Source organism: Etheostoma spectabile, unplaced genomic scaffold, assembly GCF_008692095.1.
Source record: "Etheostoma spectabile isolate EspeVRDwgs_2016 unplaced genomic scaffold, UIUC_Espe_1.0 scaffold273, whole genome shotgun sequence".
In the NCBI taxonomy this organism is placed as follows: domain Eukaryota; kingdom Metazoa; phylum Chordata; class Actinopteri; order Perciformes; family Percidae; genus Etheostoma; species Etheostoma spectabile.
This window is the reverse complement of record NW_022605577.1, coordinates 1,477,178-1,488,492: the sequence shown is the minus strand read 5'-3', so window position 1 is coordinate 1,488,492 and position 11,315 is coordinate 1,477,178. Positions and strand designations below refer to the sequence as shown.

Below are 11,315 nucleotides of genomic sequence, written 5' to 3'. Positions count from 1 at the left end.
AGGTGGTCTTGACTACAGCCCTGCTGCTTAGCCTTAACCCTTGTGTTGTCTTCCCGTTAACCATGAACTTGTCCTTCCAGGTCCAAATTGAAAACGAACATTTCTTTTTGTGCTTTTCCGATGTTTTTGTCACTTTTTCTGATTTATTTGTCCCTTTTTTCATGCTTTTGGAGTTTTTTTTTTTTAAAAACATGACCTGCTTTATTGATAGGTTTTACACTTATTCTTGGAATTCATGGTCAACAAACCTCCATTTATATCAAATTATAAGTCTGTTTTTAGTTAAAAAGGCAGAAAGTATGAATTATTTTGACTAGTTAAGATCAGAGGACGTTGATGTAATATCAAAATGTAGTCTGGATACTGTTTTGAAAGCATTAAAAAAAAAAATTCAAATGCTATAAGAATAAATAAAACACCCAAAAAATTCAATGAACGTAATCATTAATGTTACCTGAAGAATGTTGTATGGAATCATCCATGTTATTTTTGGGCAATTTGGTTGGAGGAAATGCATAATTCTGACATAAAACACTTTGAAATGGGTCAATTTGACCCAAGGACAACACAATGGTTAAAACCTTTTTAAAGTATGACTATATTTAATAGGGGAGGTATGTTCCTTTCATCTTCTAACTGGTCCTGCACAATTTTCCAGTGTTTTCTTATATCTTTGCATGTCTTTTATAGAAAAGCACATAAAAAAAAATACAAAAAAACTGTATGTTGGTATAGTCCCTTGGTTAGGTTAAAATTGAAACATGACTGAAAACATGTCAAACAAAGGAATCATTGGAAAAACATGGAGAACAACCCACAAACGGAACAAAAAGACGAGAAAAAACAAACCAGTGTACCATCAGGCTTTCGCTTAACGTTTTACAAGCCGTGGCTTGTGTACCACACATGAATGGCTTCATCTCTTTCTTTTTTTTTTTTTGAAGTAAACTAAATAAAAGTTGGAACATTAACAAAAGAGCCTTCTGTTCCAAAAAGACCTATTCATATAGATTTGTTTAGAGTTGGACTCCGGCAACAAATGAGCAGGTCTGCGACTTAAGTGTTTCCAAATGCGAGCGACAAGATCAGACCCATTACACAGTCGACATGCAGACTGTCTTAGACTCGTATGGAGCCGTTCCATGCCGCCAGTCCTGCTATGAAAAGCCCAGACTTTACATTTCTACATGACAAAAACAGTTTTCAACCCTCTCAACTGCTGTGTCAATACAGACTAAGTGGGGTGCCAGGGTGTTTCAACGCTGGAGGTATTATGTGTAGTATCAGGGCTTTAAAGCCAAATGGACTGTTAAGACCTTCCCATCCTGTTGGATTCCCTGTAAATGTTAATCAGGGCACATGAATAACATTGAGTGCCTGCCAACTTTTACAAAGTAAGTGTCAGTGTGTGTAGCTCCCGGCACTGGCTCCATATCTACAGTATAGGCGGGTTATTAAAATTGGCTAATCTGTATTCAAACGCTGAAATCTATCTCAAGAGAGAGGTGGAGGGCGGCTGGAAAGGTGAAAAGCGTGTGAAGAGAAAAACAGGCAGAGAGGGGAATGACAAAGGAAGCAGAGATGGAGAGAGAGAGAGAGAGAGGAAGGGAAAGACACAAAGAGAGAGGAGTGAGAAAGTGAGACAGTAGTGGAAAGGAAGGGAAAGTGATAATGTTTCCAACAGGATCGCCCGTGTGAAATGCAAGTCAGGAGTCTCAGAGAGGGAGAGGAGATGAACGGAGGGAGGAAAGGAAGGAGCGTAGGTGTAAAAAGGGGATGGAGAAGCAGCATTCCTGACCGCACACTTGCAGAACGGGACGAGAAAGAGGGAAAGAAGTTAATCTGAAATCCAGATGCTTTTCGGACCAAACGAGGGTCAAACTCCCACACACATACCCACACACACACACACGCACATACACACAAAGCACTCCATCACTTGTCCTGCTCTCTTTCACAGACCTCAGTAGCTTTACAAGTCAGCAAACATCCACAGGACCAAAGCAGCAACTGAATCCTTTTTTTACGCCTGTTTTTCTTGTAAAACTGTGACTTTCAAGCCCGCAGTGAAACCTTAAGGACTTGTTTTTGGGATCTGTTTTTTGTCTGTTTATTCTTTCCCCTTCTGGAGGCATTTCCAGGTGAGTCTCCTGTGGTCTTTGTAATGAGAACTTGTTAAACGCTCCCAGATGTAAAAAGTAACTTTAACAAAGGCTGTTGCTTGAATTAAGGTTTCCTGTGCAGATCTGCGGTTTTCATGTAATTACGAGATGCTAATTAAAAAAAAAAAAAAAAACTCCTCACATGTTGCAACATCCCAAATGTTTGCATAGATTGAGAGTTAACTGACAGATGTTGATGTATGGCTGGTGATGACTAATTGTCCTCATTAAAAAGTGCCAGTGAAATTATGTGAGGTTGTCTATGGAGTGTCAAAAGGTTGCAATAGTGACAGTTTTAGAGTCATAGATGTCTTTGCAACATCAAGGAATGACATCCTGCTTTGAAATATGCTTTCATACCGACTGTCATGCAGTGACAGATGCGGTTGGTGTCCCAGTTACTCATCTGTTGATTGACTTGTGTTCAGTAGAATAAGGAGAGCGGTCCACAACTGTTGGGAAAACTGTGAAATAGAGCCGTTTTCAAAAGCTCTCGGGCTTTTCTGATCTAAATGAAACATGGATATTGTGTTCATAGAGCATGCAAATATTTATGTCATATACAGTGCAAGACCCATAAATCTCTGTCAAGCGCAGCCTCTTGCTAGAAAAGTTGTTTACATCAACCGTGTCTCTTGGCAATGTGCATTTCAGTCATATTGGTACCATTGAGCACTTCAAGCAAACAGATGCTCTGGATAAATACTCTAAAGTATTTACTAGTTACATGCCTGTTGCTAATTATAACTGAAAGTTATAATTAGCAACAGGCAAAAGAGAGCTTGCTCGATTTTTGCCTCGACAGTACAAAGTATTTGATTTGCTTAAAAGCCACCTGAGCTTCTGTCTTTGCCACTGCAGCACGCCATGCTAAAACTTTGAGAGATTTACAACCAATACTTGGAAAGGAATTCTCAAAGGAATCTGCCCATTAAAAGGTTTAGGTGATTAACTTACATCCAGTCCAGGTATTTTGTTTCTCATGCCATATATTCAGTGTAAGTGAAAACAAAAAAATGACAGTTGTTCCATATTTTTACCCTTACCGTTTTTATAACGCCCATAAATAAAATAGACTTCTAAAACCATATTGGACTCTTATTACCCTCAGAAGTCTCTCAAGAATATAAAAAAGTAATTTCACTATGGAGTAGATTAAAATAAATTGCCATAACCTAGACGTGGAATAAAGTGAGTCATGTGAATATGACTCTGAATATTACAAACAAATGTTTCAAACATGTTTGTCAATCATAAAACATAGCCGTTCAACAAAGGTTGGTATCCGATAGCACTCTCTTATGTTGAAAGAGATTTCTGAATGAGTGTATGGGAAGCACATGATATTACAGACTTGCATGCAAACATATGGGAATCATATTATAGTCTTCTCTGGACATGTGTTATCTTGAATGGAGCAGCAGTGACTTGGCTGGCAGTCAGCGTAATGCTTTTGACATTCAGATGTATTGGCCTCACTCAGACATTCTTAAAGGAATACAGCATGTATTGAAGAGACTGGTTGGGCTTTTGATCTGACTTTAGTGATTAAGTATAGACACCAAAATTTGCCAAGAGTGGTTGGTAGATAATTGATTGGTGGTTCTGTGTGCCAGCGCCACACTGGCTACACATGGTAATGCTTTTCTTTACTGCAACTATTATTCCGGTTACACTAATGTGTTTAAGGCTGTGAGATATTGTCTGTCTTGCTTGTGATAGGAACTGTAGGCTATGGTTGTCTCTCAGTTCCTGTTCTTATATGCTAGCGTGAGGTTCAAATGGTCAAAAAAACCTTCCCAAAGCTCTGCATATTGTGGTAAAGTCTGTCTATTATTATTGTCTATATTCACTGATTAATATAGCATAGCAGGTGCAAAACAAAGGTGGAATCAACACCATTAACCCTTGTGTTGTCTTCCCGTCAACCATGGAAAAAAACATTTTGGTCAGTTTTTTTCAACATTATTATCGTTTTTTAAGGCAGCACGGTGGCTAAGTGGTTAGCGCTTCTGCCTCACAGCAAGAAGGTGCTTGGTTTGAATCCAGGTAGTTCCGGGCCTTTCTGTGAGGAGTTTGTATGTTCTCCCCGTGTTTGCGTGGGTTTCTTTTGGGTGCTCTGGTTTCATCCTACGTAAAGACATGCACGCTAGGCACGACTACAGTTGAAAAATAGCCACTTGGCTAACAATGGTGCATTTACAGGAATGTTGATTAATGTGCATTGTCCTAATCAAATAAATTAATGTATTTTCCATGTATTGTCATTTTTTTCAATGCTTTGGGTTTTTTCCAAAGTTTTTTGATATTTTTTTACGTTGACATTTTCCGCGCTTATTTCGTTGACCCATTTTTTGTGATTAAAAAAAATAAATCAAATTAACTGAAAATGGGTTAAATTTGACCCATGGACAACATGAGGGTTAACGATGGCTGGGACTGGGGCACAATAGAAGAGAGCTATGTGCTTTTTTTCCTGACATGACAAGTCAAAATGTCTGTCAAAAAATCTTACTTTTCTATTTAACTTGAGACACTAAGAAGGTACTCCAACAGTTTGAGGTGCAGTGTTAGCGGGGTCAACCCTATGTTCCCACGTATGTGAGAAAGGGGGATAAAATCTGAAAATGGAAATGTGGGAACAAAGGGCCTAATTTTGGAGAAGAAAATCTTCGAAATGTGGAAAAATATATGGCTGTGGGAACATAGGCACGCTCCTGTGTTGGCAAATAAAAAGTGCCAGAAGTGCACTAGCTGCATGCTACACTTAAATCACTAAATGCAAAAGATGCTTCAAATCTTTCTTGAACTTCCGTTAGCTAGTAGTAGGCAGCTAGAAACAATTGGGAAATGCTGGAATTTTATTAACCTGGGTGTTATTGTCATAGTTTTTGCTAAATAAGGTAAGCTAACATTCACCACCATTAATGTAGCCATACATACAAGTGTTAGCTAATCCTGTGCTAGCTAGCGTATTATGTTTAGCTAGCATATTATTAGCTTACTATTGCTGTAGTATATTTATAGTAGGCCACACTCCAAATGTTAGCAGTTCAGCACACACTTTTCTGAATGATAATAATGGAAGGTAACAGCTTAGAGGACTTCCACAACAACGCTATAACATAATAGCTACTAGTAAGTAGTAGTAACGATAGCTAGGCTATATCTAAAGCAGCTTTTGGTGGCGAAGTTACCCGATGATGTCATGATGCTAATGTACATACTACAGGTTAGCATACCATGATAACCTGTAGTATGTACATTAGCATCATCATGACATACATACATACTACAGGTTAGCATACCATGATATGTTAGCACAGGGTATAAGTGGAAAATATCAGCTTATCAGCAAAATATTGCCAGTTACTTATGATGTCACTTATTGTCTTCTTTTTGTTTATGCTTAACGTAGTCCTGGTATCATTCAACATATTATATGCTAAAATTTGTAGATAAAGATCCAATGATCTACTGAGGGTTTCTATGTTCTGTACTACAAGTTCACTATATTCGTCTAAGGCAGAGATCCTCAACAGGGGGGTCCACGACCCCAAGGGTGTCCTCAAAGTCACTGCAAGTACAACAGGGAAGTATTGGATGATTGTAAGATGGAAAGAAAGCCCAAATAGAAAGAAACAAAGGAGTGAAGGATGAACTGTGGCAGATCTTAAGGAGTATAGGCACTATATACCAGTGAGCATATGATTTTGATAAGCAGGAGGTCAGACAATGTAGTCTTTTGGCTCTTTCTCTGGAAGTACTTTATCTCTGTCTGGAAGAGTCTGGGAGGAGTAAGTGAATTGTACAGGAAAACCCTTTTCTCATCTCCTCATCTGTTTTCTCTTTATATTCTGCTGTCTTCTCCTCAGTCATACCTTTCTTCCCTTCCTTTCCTCTCTTTGTTCCACCGTTTTTTACCTTTTCCTCTCATTTCCTGTCCTGTGTCTCCAACGTGCTAACACAGCAGAGCCGGTAAAGCCATTAGTGGAGAACAGGAGCAGAGAACCAACTGGCTGACGGCATTTATCTGTGAGTGGCATAACCCTTGATACAGGAGGCTGACTAGATGGACACCTTTATTGCTCTGTAAAGTCAAGGTAAGAACTGTTGCAGCAACAGTCTTACCTAAGACATATTATAAGTGAGGGTCGGTGAACAGCTGTGTGTAACATCACATAAAATGCATCCAATATCCTTTTAACATGTCATTTAAGTATAGAACTGATGACCACATTTACACAAACAATGTGGGACATTCAATATGTGCCATTGGTATATCCCAATGTCAGATACAAGGCTTTTTAACAATGTTTTTATGACCTTGGAAACAAGGTGGCAAAGTCATTATAGACCTGAGGCCACATGTTCCTGCTCTTGTGACACAAAGCATCCCTCCTGCTGCTGGAGTATCATTGACCACAACAATGAGCTTCCTTCTGTTCTGTAGTTGATCCTGACCTATGATCCCCCTGTGGAGGAACCAAAAGGAGAGGATTTCCCGCTGTACATAAATAAATATTAATCATATTGGTTGGGTAATGCACATTTGCGCGATGAATGCTCACAATATGAGCGTTAATGTTTGTTTTTCAACGATTACCATACCTTCCTGCTATTGTGTAGTGTACAGCTTGCTGGAAGACATCCAAAAATACAAAGTTTGGGACATAGTGGAAGTTTTTTATTGATAAACATAGATACAATTGTAATAATCTCTTTCCAAAATTCTTGAATAAGGATGCATTCCCAGAGGCAGTGAAACAAGCTACCCTTCTGTGTACCACACTTGGCACAAGTATCTGGTGTGTTAGGGTGAATGCGATGCAGTAACTCTGGTGTAATGTACTCATCACCCATTTATACTGTGTGTATTTATTGTTTATACTTGGCACTGGAAACATATATCCATATGTTCTTCTACAGTGATTCCATCCGTGAGATCTGAAAACCATGCTAATCTTTTATCCTCTGAGGATTCTCTTGACAAAACAAACTTAACTTAAAGCTGCACTCATTCATATTTTAGATTAATAATGGTTCAAATGACTCTGTGTTTGTGAAAGGTTTTGCTCATGGTGACAAACGACAGGAGAATTATCACCCGACTACTGTTCCCCCAGCTCTACTGAGCTTTAAAGCTGTTCAGCTCACTGTTTTTGGTTTACAGGTAGACCGTAGTACTGTATAGTGCCCAGCACCAAATGCCGGTCTGACAAAGTTGACTACTAGCTAACACTTCAATAGCACTTAGCGGATTAAAAAACCCCAGGTGTGTTTCTCCGGCATTGATGAAGACCAAAAACTGAGCTAAAGGTATATTGAACATTAAACTGGAAGGTTATAATGAGACAATGATGTGTTTACAGCATGTTTCCGCTGCCCCCAATTGGCCAGATCAGTTAATGCTGCTTAGCGTTTTTTAAGATGAAAAGCTAAAAAAAAACTTGTAGTTAAGATTGTCAGATTTTAGGAATGGTGTGTCCCTCGGTTGGTCCTCTACTTTTCAACAGACTGAAATATCTCAACTGTCTCCATAAAGATTTTGCCAGTTATTACAATGCTAAGCTATCCCAGGCTTCTTGAACAAAAGTGCACAGCTACTAAAGGCTAGGCCAGCCGGTAACCTCAATGTTTCCTTTTCCATGCATGATGCATTTAACGTGAGACCTAAAGTTGCCTGGATGAGTGTATGCTTTCCTACCAAACAGGGGTTGTGCTGTGTTAAACTGACTTACCCTGACCGTGTTTTAATTCGTGCTCTGGAGCCAGGCCGTTTTGAGCGTCCTCTGCTCCGGGTCTGCCTTCCATTGACCTTCAAAAGTTGTTGTGGTAATTAAGAAGCAAGAATCTATATCCCGCTTAGGATGAGTTGTCGTTATTTTGGTGAGTTTCTATCTAGTACAATCATCAGGTCAAAATTAAAATTTGTCCAACGCTACCACCTGACAAATGTTGCTAACATGCTAAACTAAGATGGTTAACATGGTGAACATTATACTTGCTATTTGCATGTTAGCAAGCCTCAAAAAGCTACTAACGTGGCTGTAGGCTCTTAGTCTTGTTGAAACCCAAACAATGTAAAAAAAGAAATGTGTGTGTGTGAATATCAATAGCATATCATGATCCAGGTCAAACTTGCCCTTTTATTCTGTCTTTTTGCCTCAGTGGCACCCACCCACACACACACACCCACACACACCACCCACACACACACCCCCACACACCACCCACACAACACACACACACACACACACACACACACACACACACCCACCACCACACACACGCTGTTAGGTAAATTAGAGAAGAACACGAGAAGAATGGAAACCAGAAACCCCAAACTGGCCTCTAATGACTTCAAAATATGTATGAGTGTTTGTTTGGTTCTACCTGTGAACGCTTGTCTTTCTCTCCCTCCACCCATTCCTCTCTCCCTTCTAAGTTGTGTGTGTGTGTGTGTGTGTGTGTGTGTGTGTGTGTGTGTGTGGGTGTACTTACTTATAAGAAATACTGAATTTCTAAATGTAAGCTGGCCAAATGCCTACTGTACATTGATCCTAACTAAGAAGTGTGTGTGTGTTCGTGTGTGTGTGTGTGTGTGTGTGTGTGTGTGTGTGCATTTGGTATGTTATGTCATGAAAGGAGCATTTTAACATTTAACTATCAACATTGTGAGTGCCAAACCACCTGGCACTGTAAAAAAAAAACCACAACTGCCAATGTTAAATGGTTATTTCCACTCTTGTGTTGTGTTGAATTCAACAGTATTAGTTTGTGCTACCAGAGTGTGACTTTGCGTAATTCATCCTCAACACTGACAGATGATATGTCTATTTTGTATATCTTAAACTAAACATATATTCCTTTGGACAAGATTATGTTGGATAAAAGAAGATATACACCCTGCTGAGTCCCGCAAGCAAAGGTGTTGTGAAGAGGGGCAGGATTTAATCGAGTGTTTAAACCTCTCTGACACGTTGGATCCACCTGGAGGGCGAAACGTTCTGTGGTAGGAGAGCTGCTACAGTTGTCAACTTACTCAGTGTTTTTTCCACAGCTCTCACTTTCCCGCCGTCTTGCTAATGCGATCACATTTCTTTCTCTCTTTCCTCATCTTGCATTTGCATGTGTAAATTGGTTTTTAATGTTCTGCATTTTGCTAGTCCTGAATATATGGGTGCATAGGTGTAGTTTGTAGTTTATTTTGGACATGTAAAATACATACATACAGTGGTGTGAAAAAGTGTTTGACCCCTTCCTCATTTCCTGTTCCTTTGCATGTTTGTCACACTTAAGTGTTTCGGAACATCAAACCAATTTAAACAATAGTCAAGGACAACACAAGTAAACACAAAATGCAATTTGTAAATGAAGGTGTTTATTATTAAAGGTGAAAAAAAATCCAAACCATCATGGCCCTGTGGGAAAAAGTGATTGCCCCCTAAACCTAATAACTGGTTGGGCCACCCTTAGCAGCAACAACTGCAACCAAGCGTTTGCGATAACGTGCAATGAGGCTTTTACAGCGTCCTGGAGGAATTTTGGCTTAACTTAAAGCTGCACTCATTTATATTTTAGATTAATAATGGTTCAAATGACTGTGTTTGTGAAAGGTTTTGCTCATGGTGACAAACGACAGGAGAATTATCACCCGACTACTGTTCCCCCAGCTCTACTGAGCTTTAAAGCTGTTCAGCTCACTGTTTTTGGTTTACAGGTAGACCGTAGTACTGTATAGTGCCCAGCACCAAATGCTGGTCTGACAAAGTTGACTACTAGCTAACACTTCAATAGCACTTAGCGGATTAAAAAAACCCAGGTGTGTTTCTCCGGCATTGATGAAGACCAAAAACTGAGCTAAAGGGAGATTGAACATTAAACTGGAAGGTTATAATGAGACAATGATGTGTTTACAGCATGTTTCATTTTGGCCCACTCATCTTTGCAGAATTGTCCTAATTCAGTTACATTAGAGGGTTTTCGAGCATGAACGGCCTTTTTAAGGTCATACCACAACATCTCAATAGGATTCAGGTCAGGACTTTGGCTAGGCCACTCCAAAGTCTTCATTTTGTTTTTCTTCAGCCATTCGGTGGTGGACTTGTGGTGTGTTAGGATCATTGTCCTGCTAGAACCCAAGTTTGTTTCAGCTTGAGTACACGAACAGATGGTCGGACATTCTCCTTCAGGATCCTTGGTAGACAGCAGAATTCATAGTCCTTTTATCACGGCAAGTCTTCCAGGTCCTGAAGCAGCAAAACAGCCCCAGACCATCACACTACCACCACCATTTTACTGTTGGTATAATGTTTTTTTTATGAAATGCAGTGCTACTTCTACGCAGATATACTTGGACACACACCTTCCAAAGAGTTCCCCTTTTGTTCATCGGTCCACAGAATGTTGTCCCAAAAGTCTTGGGGATCATCAAGATGTGTTGTGGAGAAATTGAGACGAGCTTTGATGTTCTTTTTGCTCAGCAGTGGTTTTCTCCTGGAACTCTGCCATGCAGGCCATTTTTGCCCAGTCTTTTCCGATGGGTGAGGCATGAACGCTGACCTTAACTGAGGCAAGTGAGACCTGCAGTTCTTGGACGTTGTTGTGGGGTCTTGTGACCTCTTGGATGAGTCGTCGCTGCGCTCTTGGGGTAATTTTGGGGGCCGGCCAATCCTGGGAGGTTCACATGTTCATGTCTTTGCCATTTGTGGATAATGGCTTCACTGTGGTTCGCGGATTCCCAAAGCTTTGAAATGGCTTTATAACCCTTTCCAGACTGATAGATCTCAATTACTTCTTTCTCAATTGTTCCTGAATTTCTTTGGGTCTCGGCATGATGTTTAGCTTTTAAGGTCTTCTGGTGGACCTTACTGTGTCAAGCAGCTCCTATTTAAGTGATGCCTTGATTGTGAACAGGTGTGGCAATAATCAGGCCTGGGTGTGGCTAGAGAAATTGAACTCAGGTGTGGACAAACACAGTTATAGATGTTTTAACAAGGGGGGCAATCACTTTTCACACAACGCATGATGGTTTGGATTTTTTTTCACCTTTAATAATAAACACCTTCATTTACAAATTGTATTTGTGTTTACTTGCGTTGTCCTTGACTATTGTTTAAATTGGTTTGGTGTTCCGAAACACTTAAGTGT

General features: G+C 39.9%; 1 protein-coding gene across 1 annotated transcript in view; it reads left to right on the top strand.

Moving 5' to 3' along the window:
* Window positions 1-1,878: 1,878 nt before the first annotated feature.
* The window catches only part of si:ch211-159i8.4 (matrix-remodeling-associated protein 5), a gene marked incomplete at its 5' end in the record, with an annotated part of 36,392 nt that continues 26,955 nt past the window's right edge, over window positions 1,879-11,315 (top strand). Inside the window, 1 exon segment of the mRNA XM_032510888.1 lies at window positions 1,879-2,141.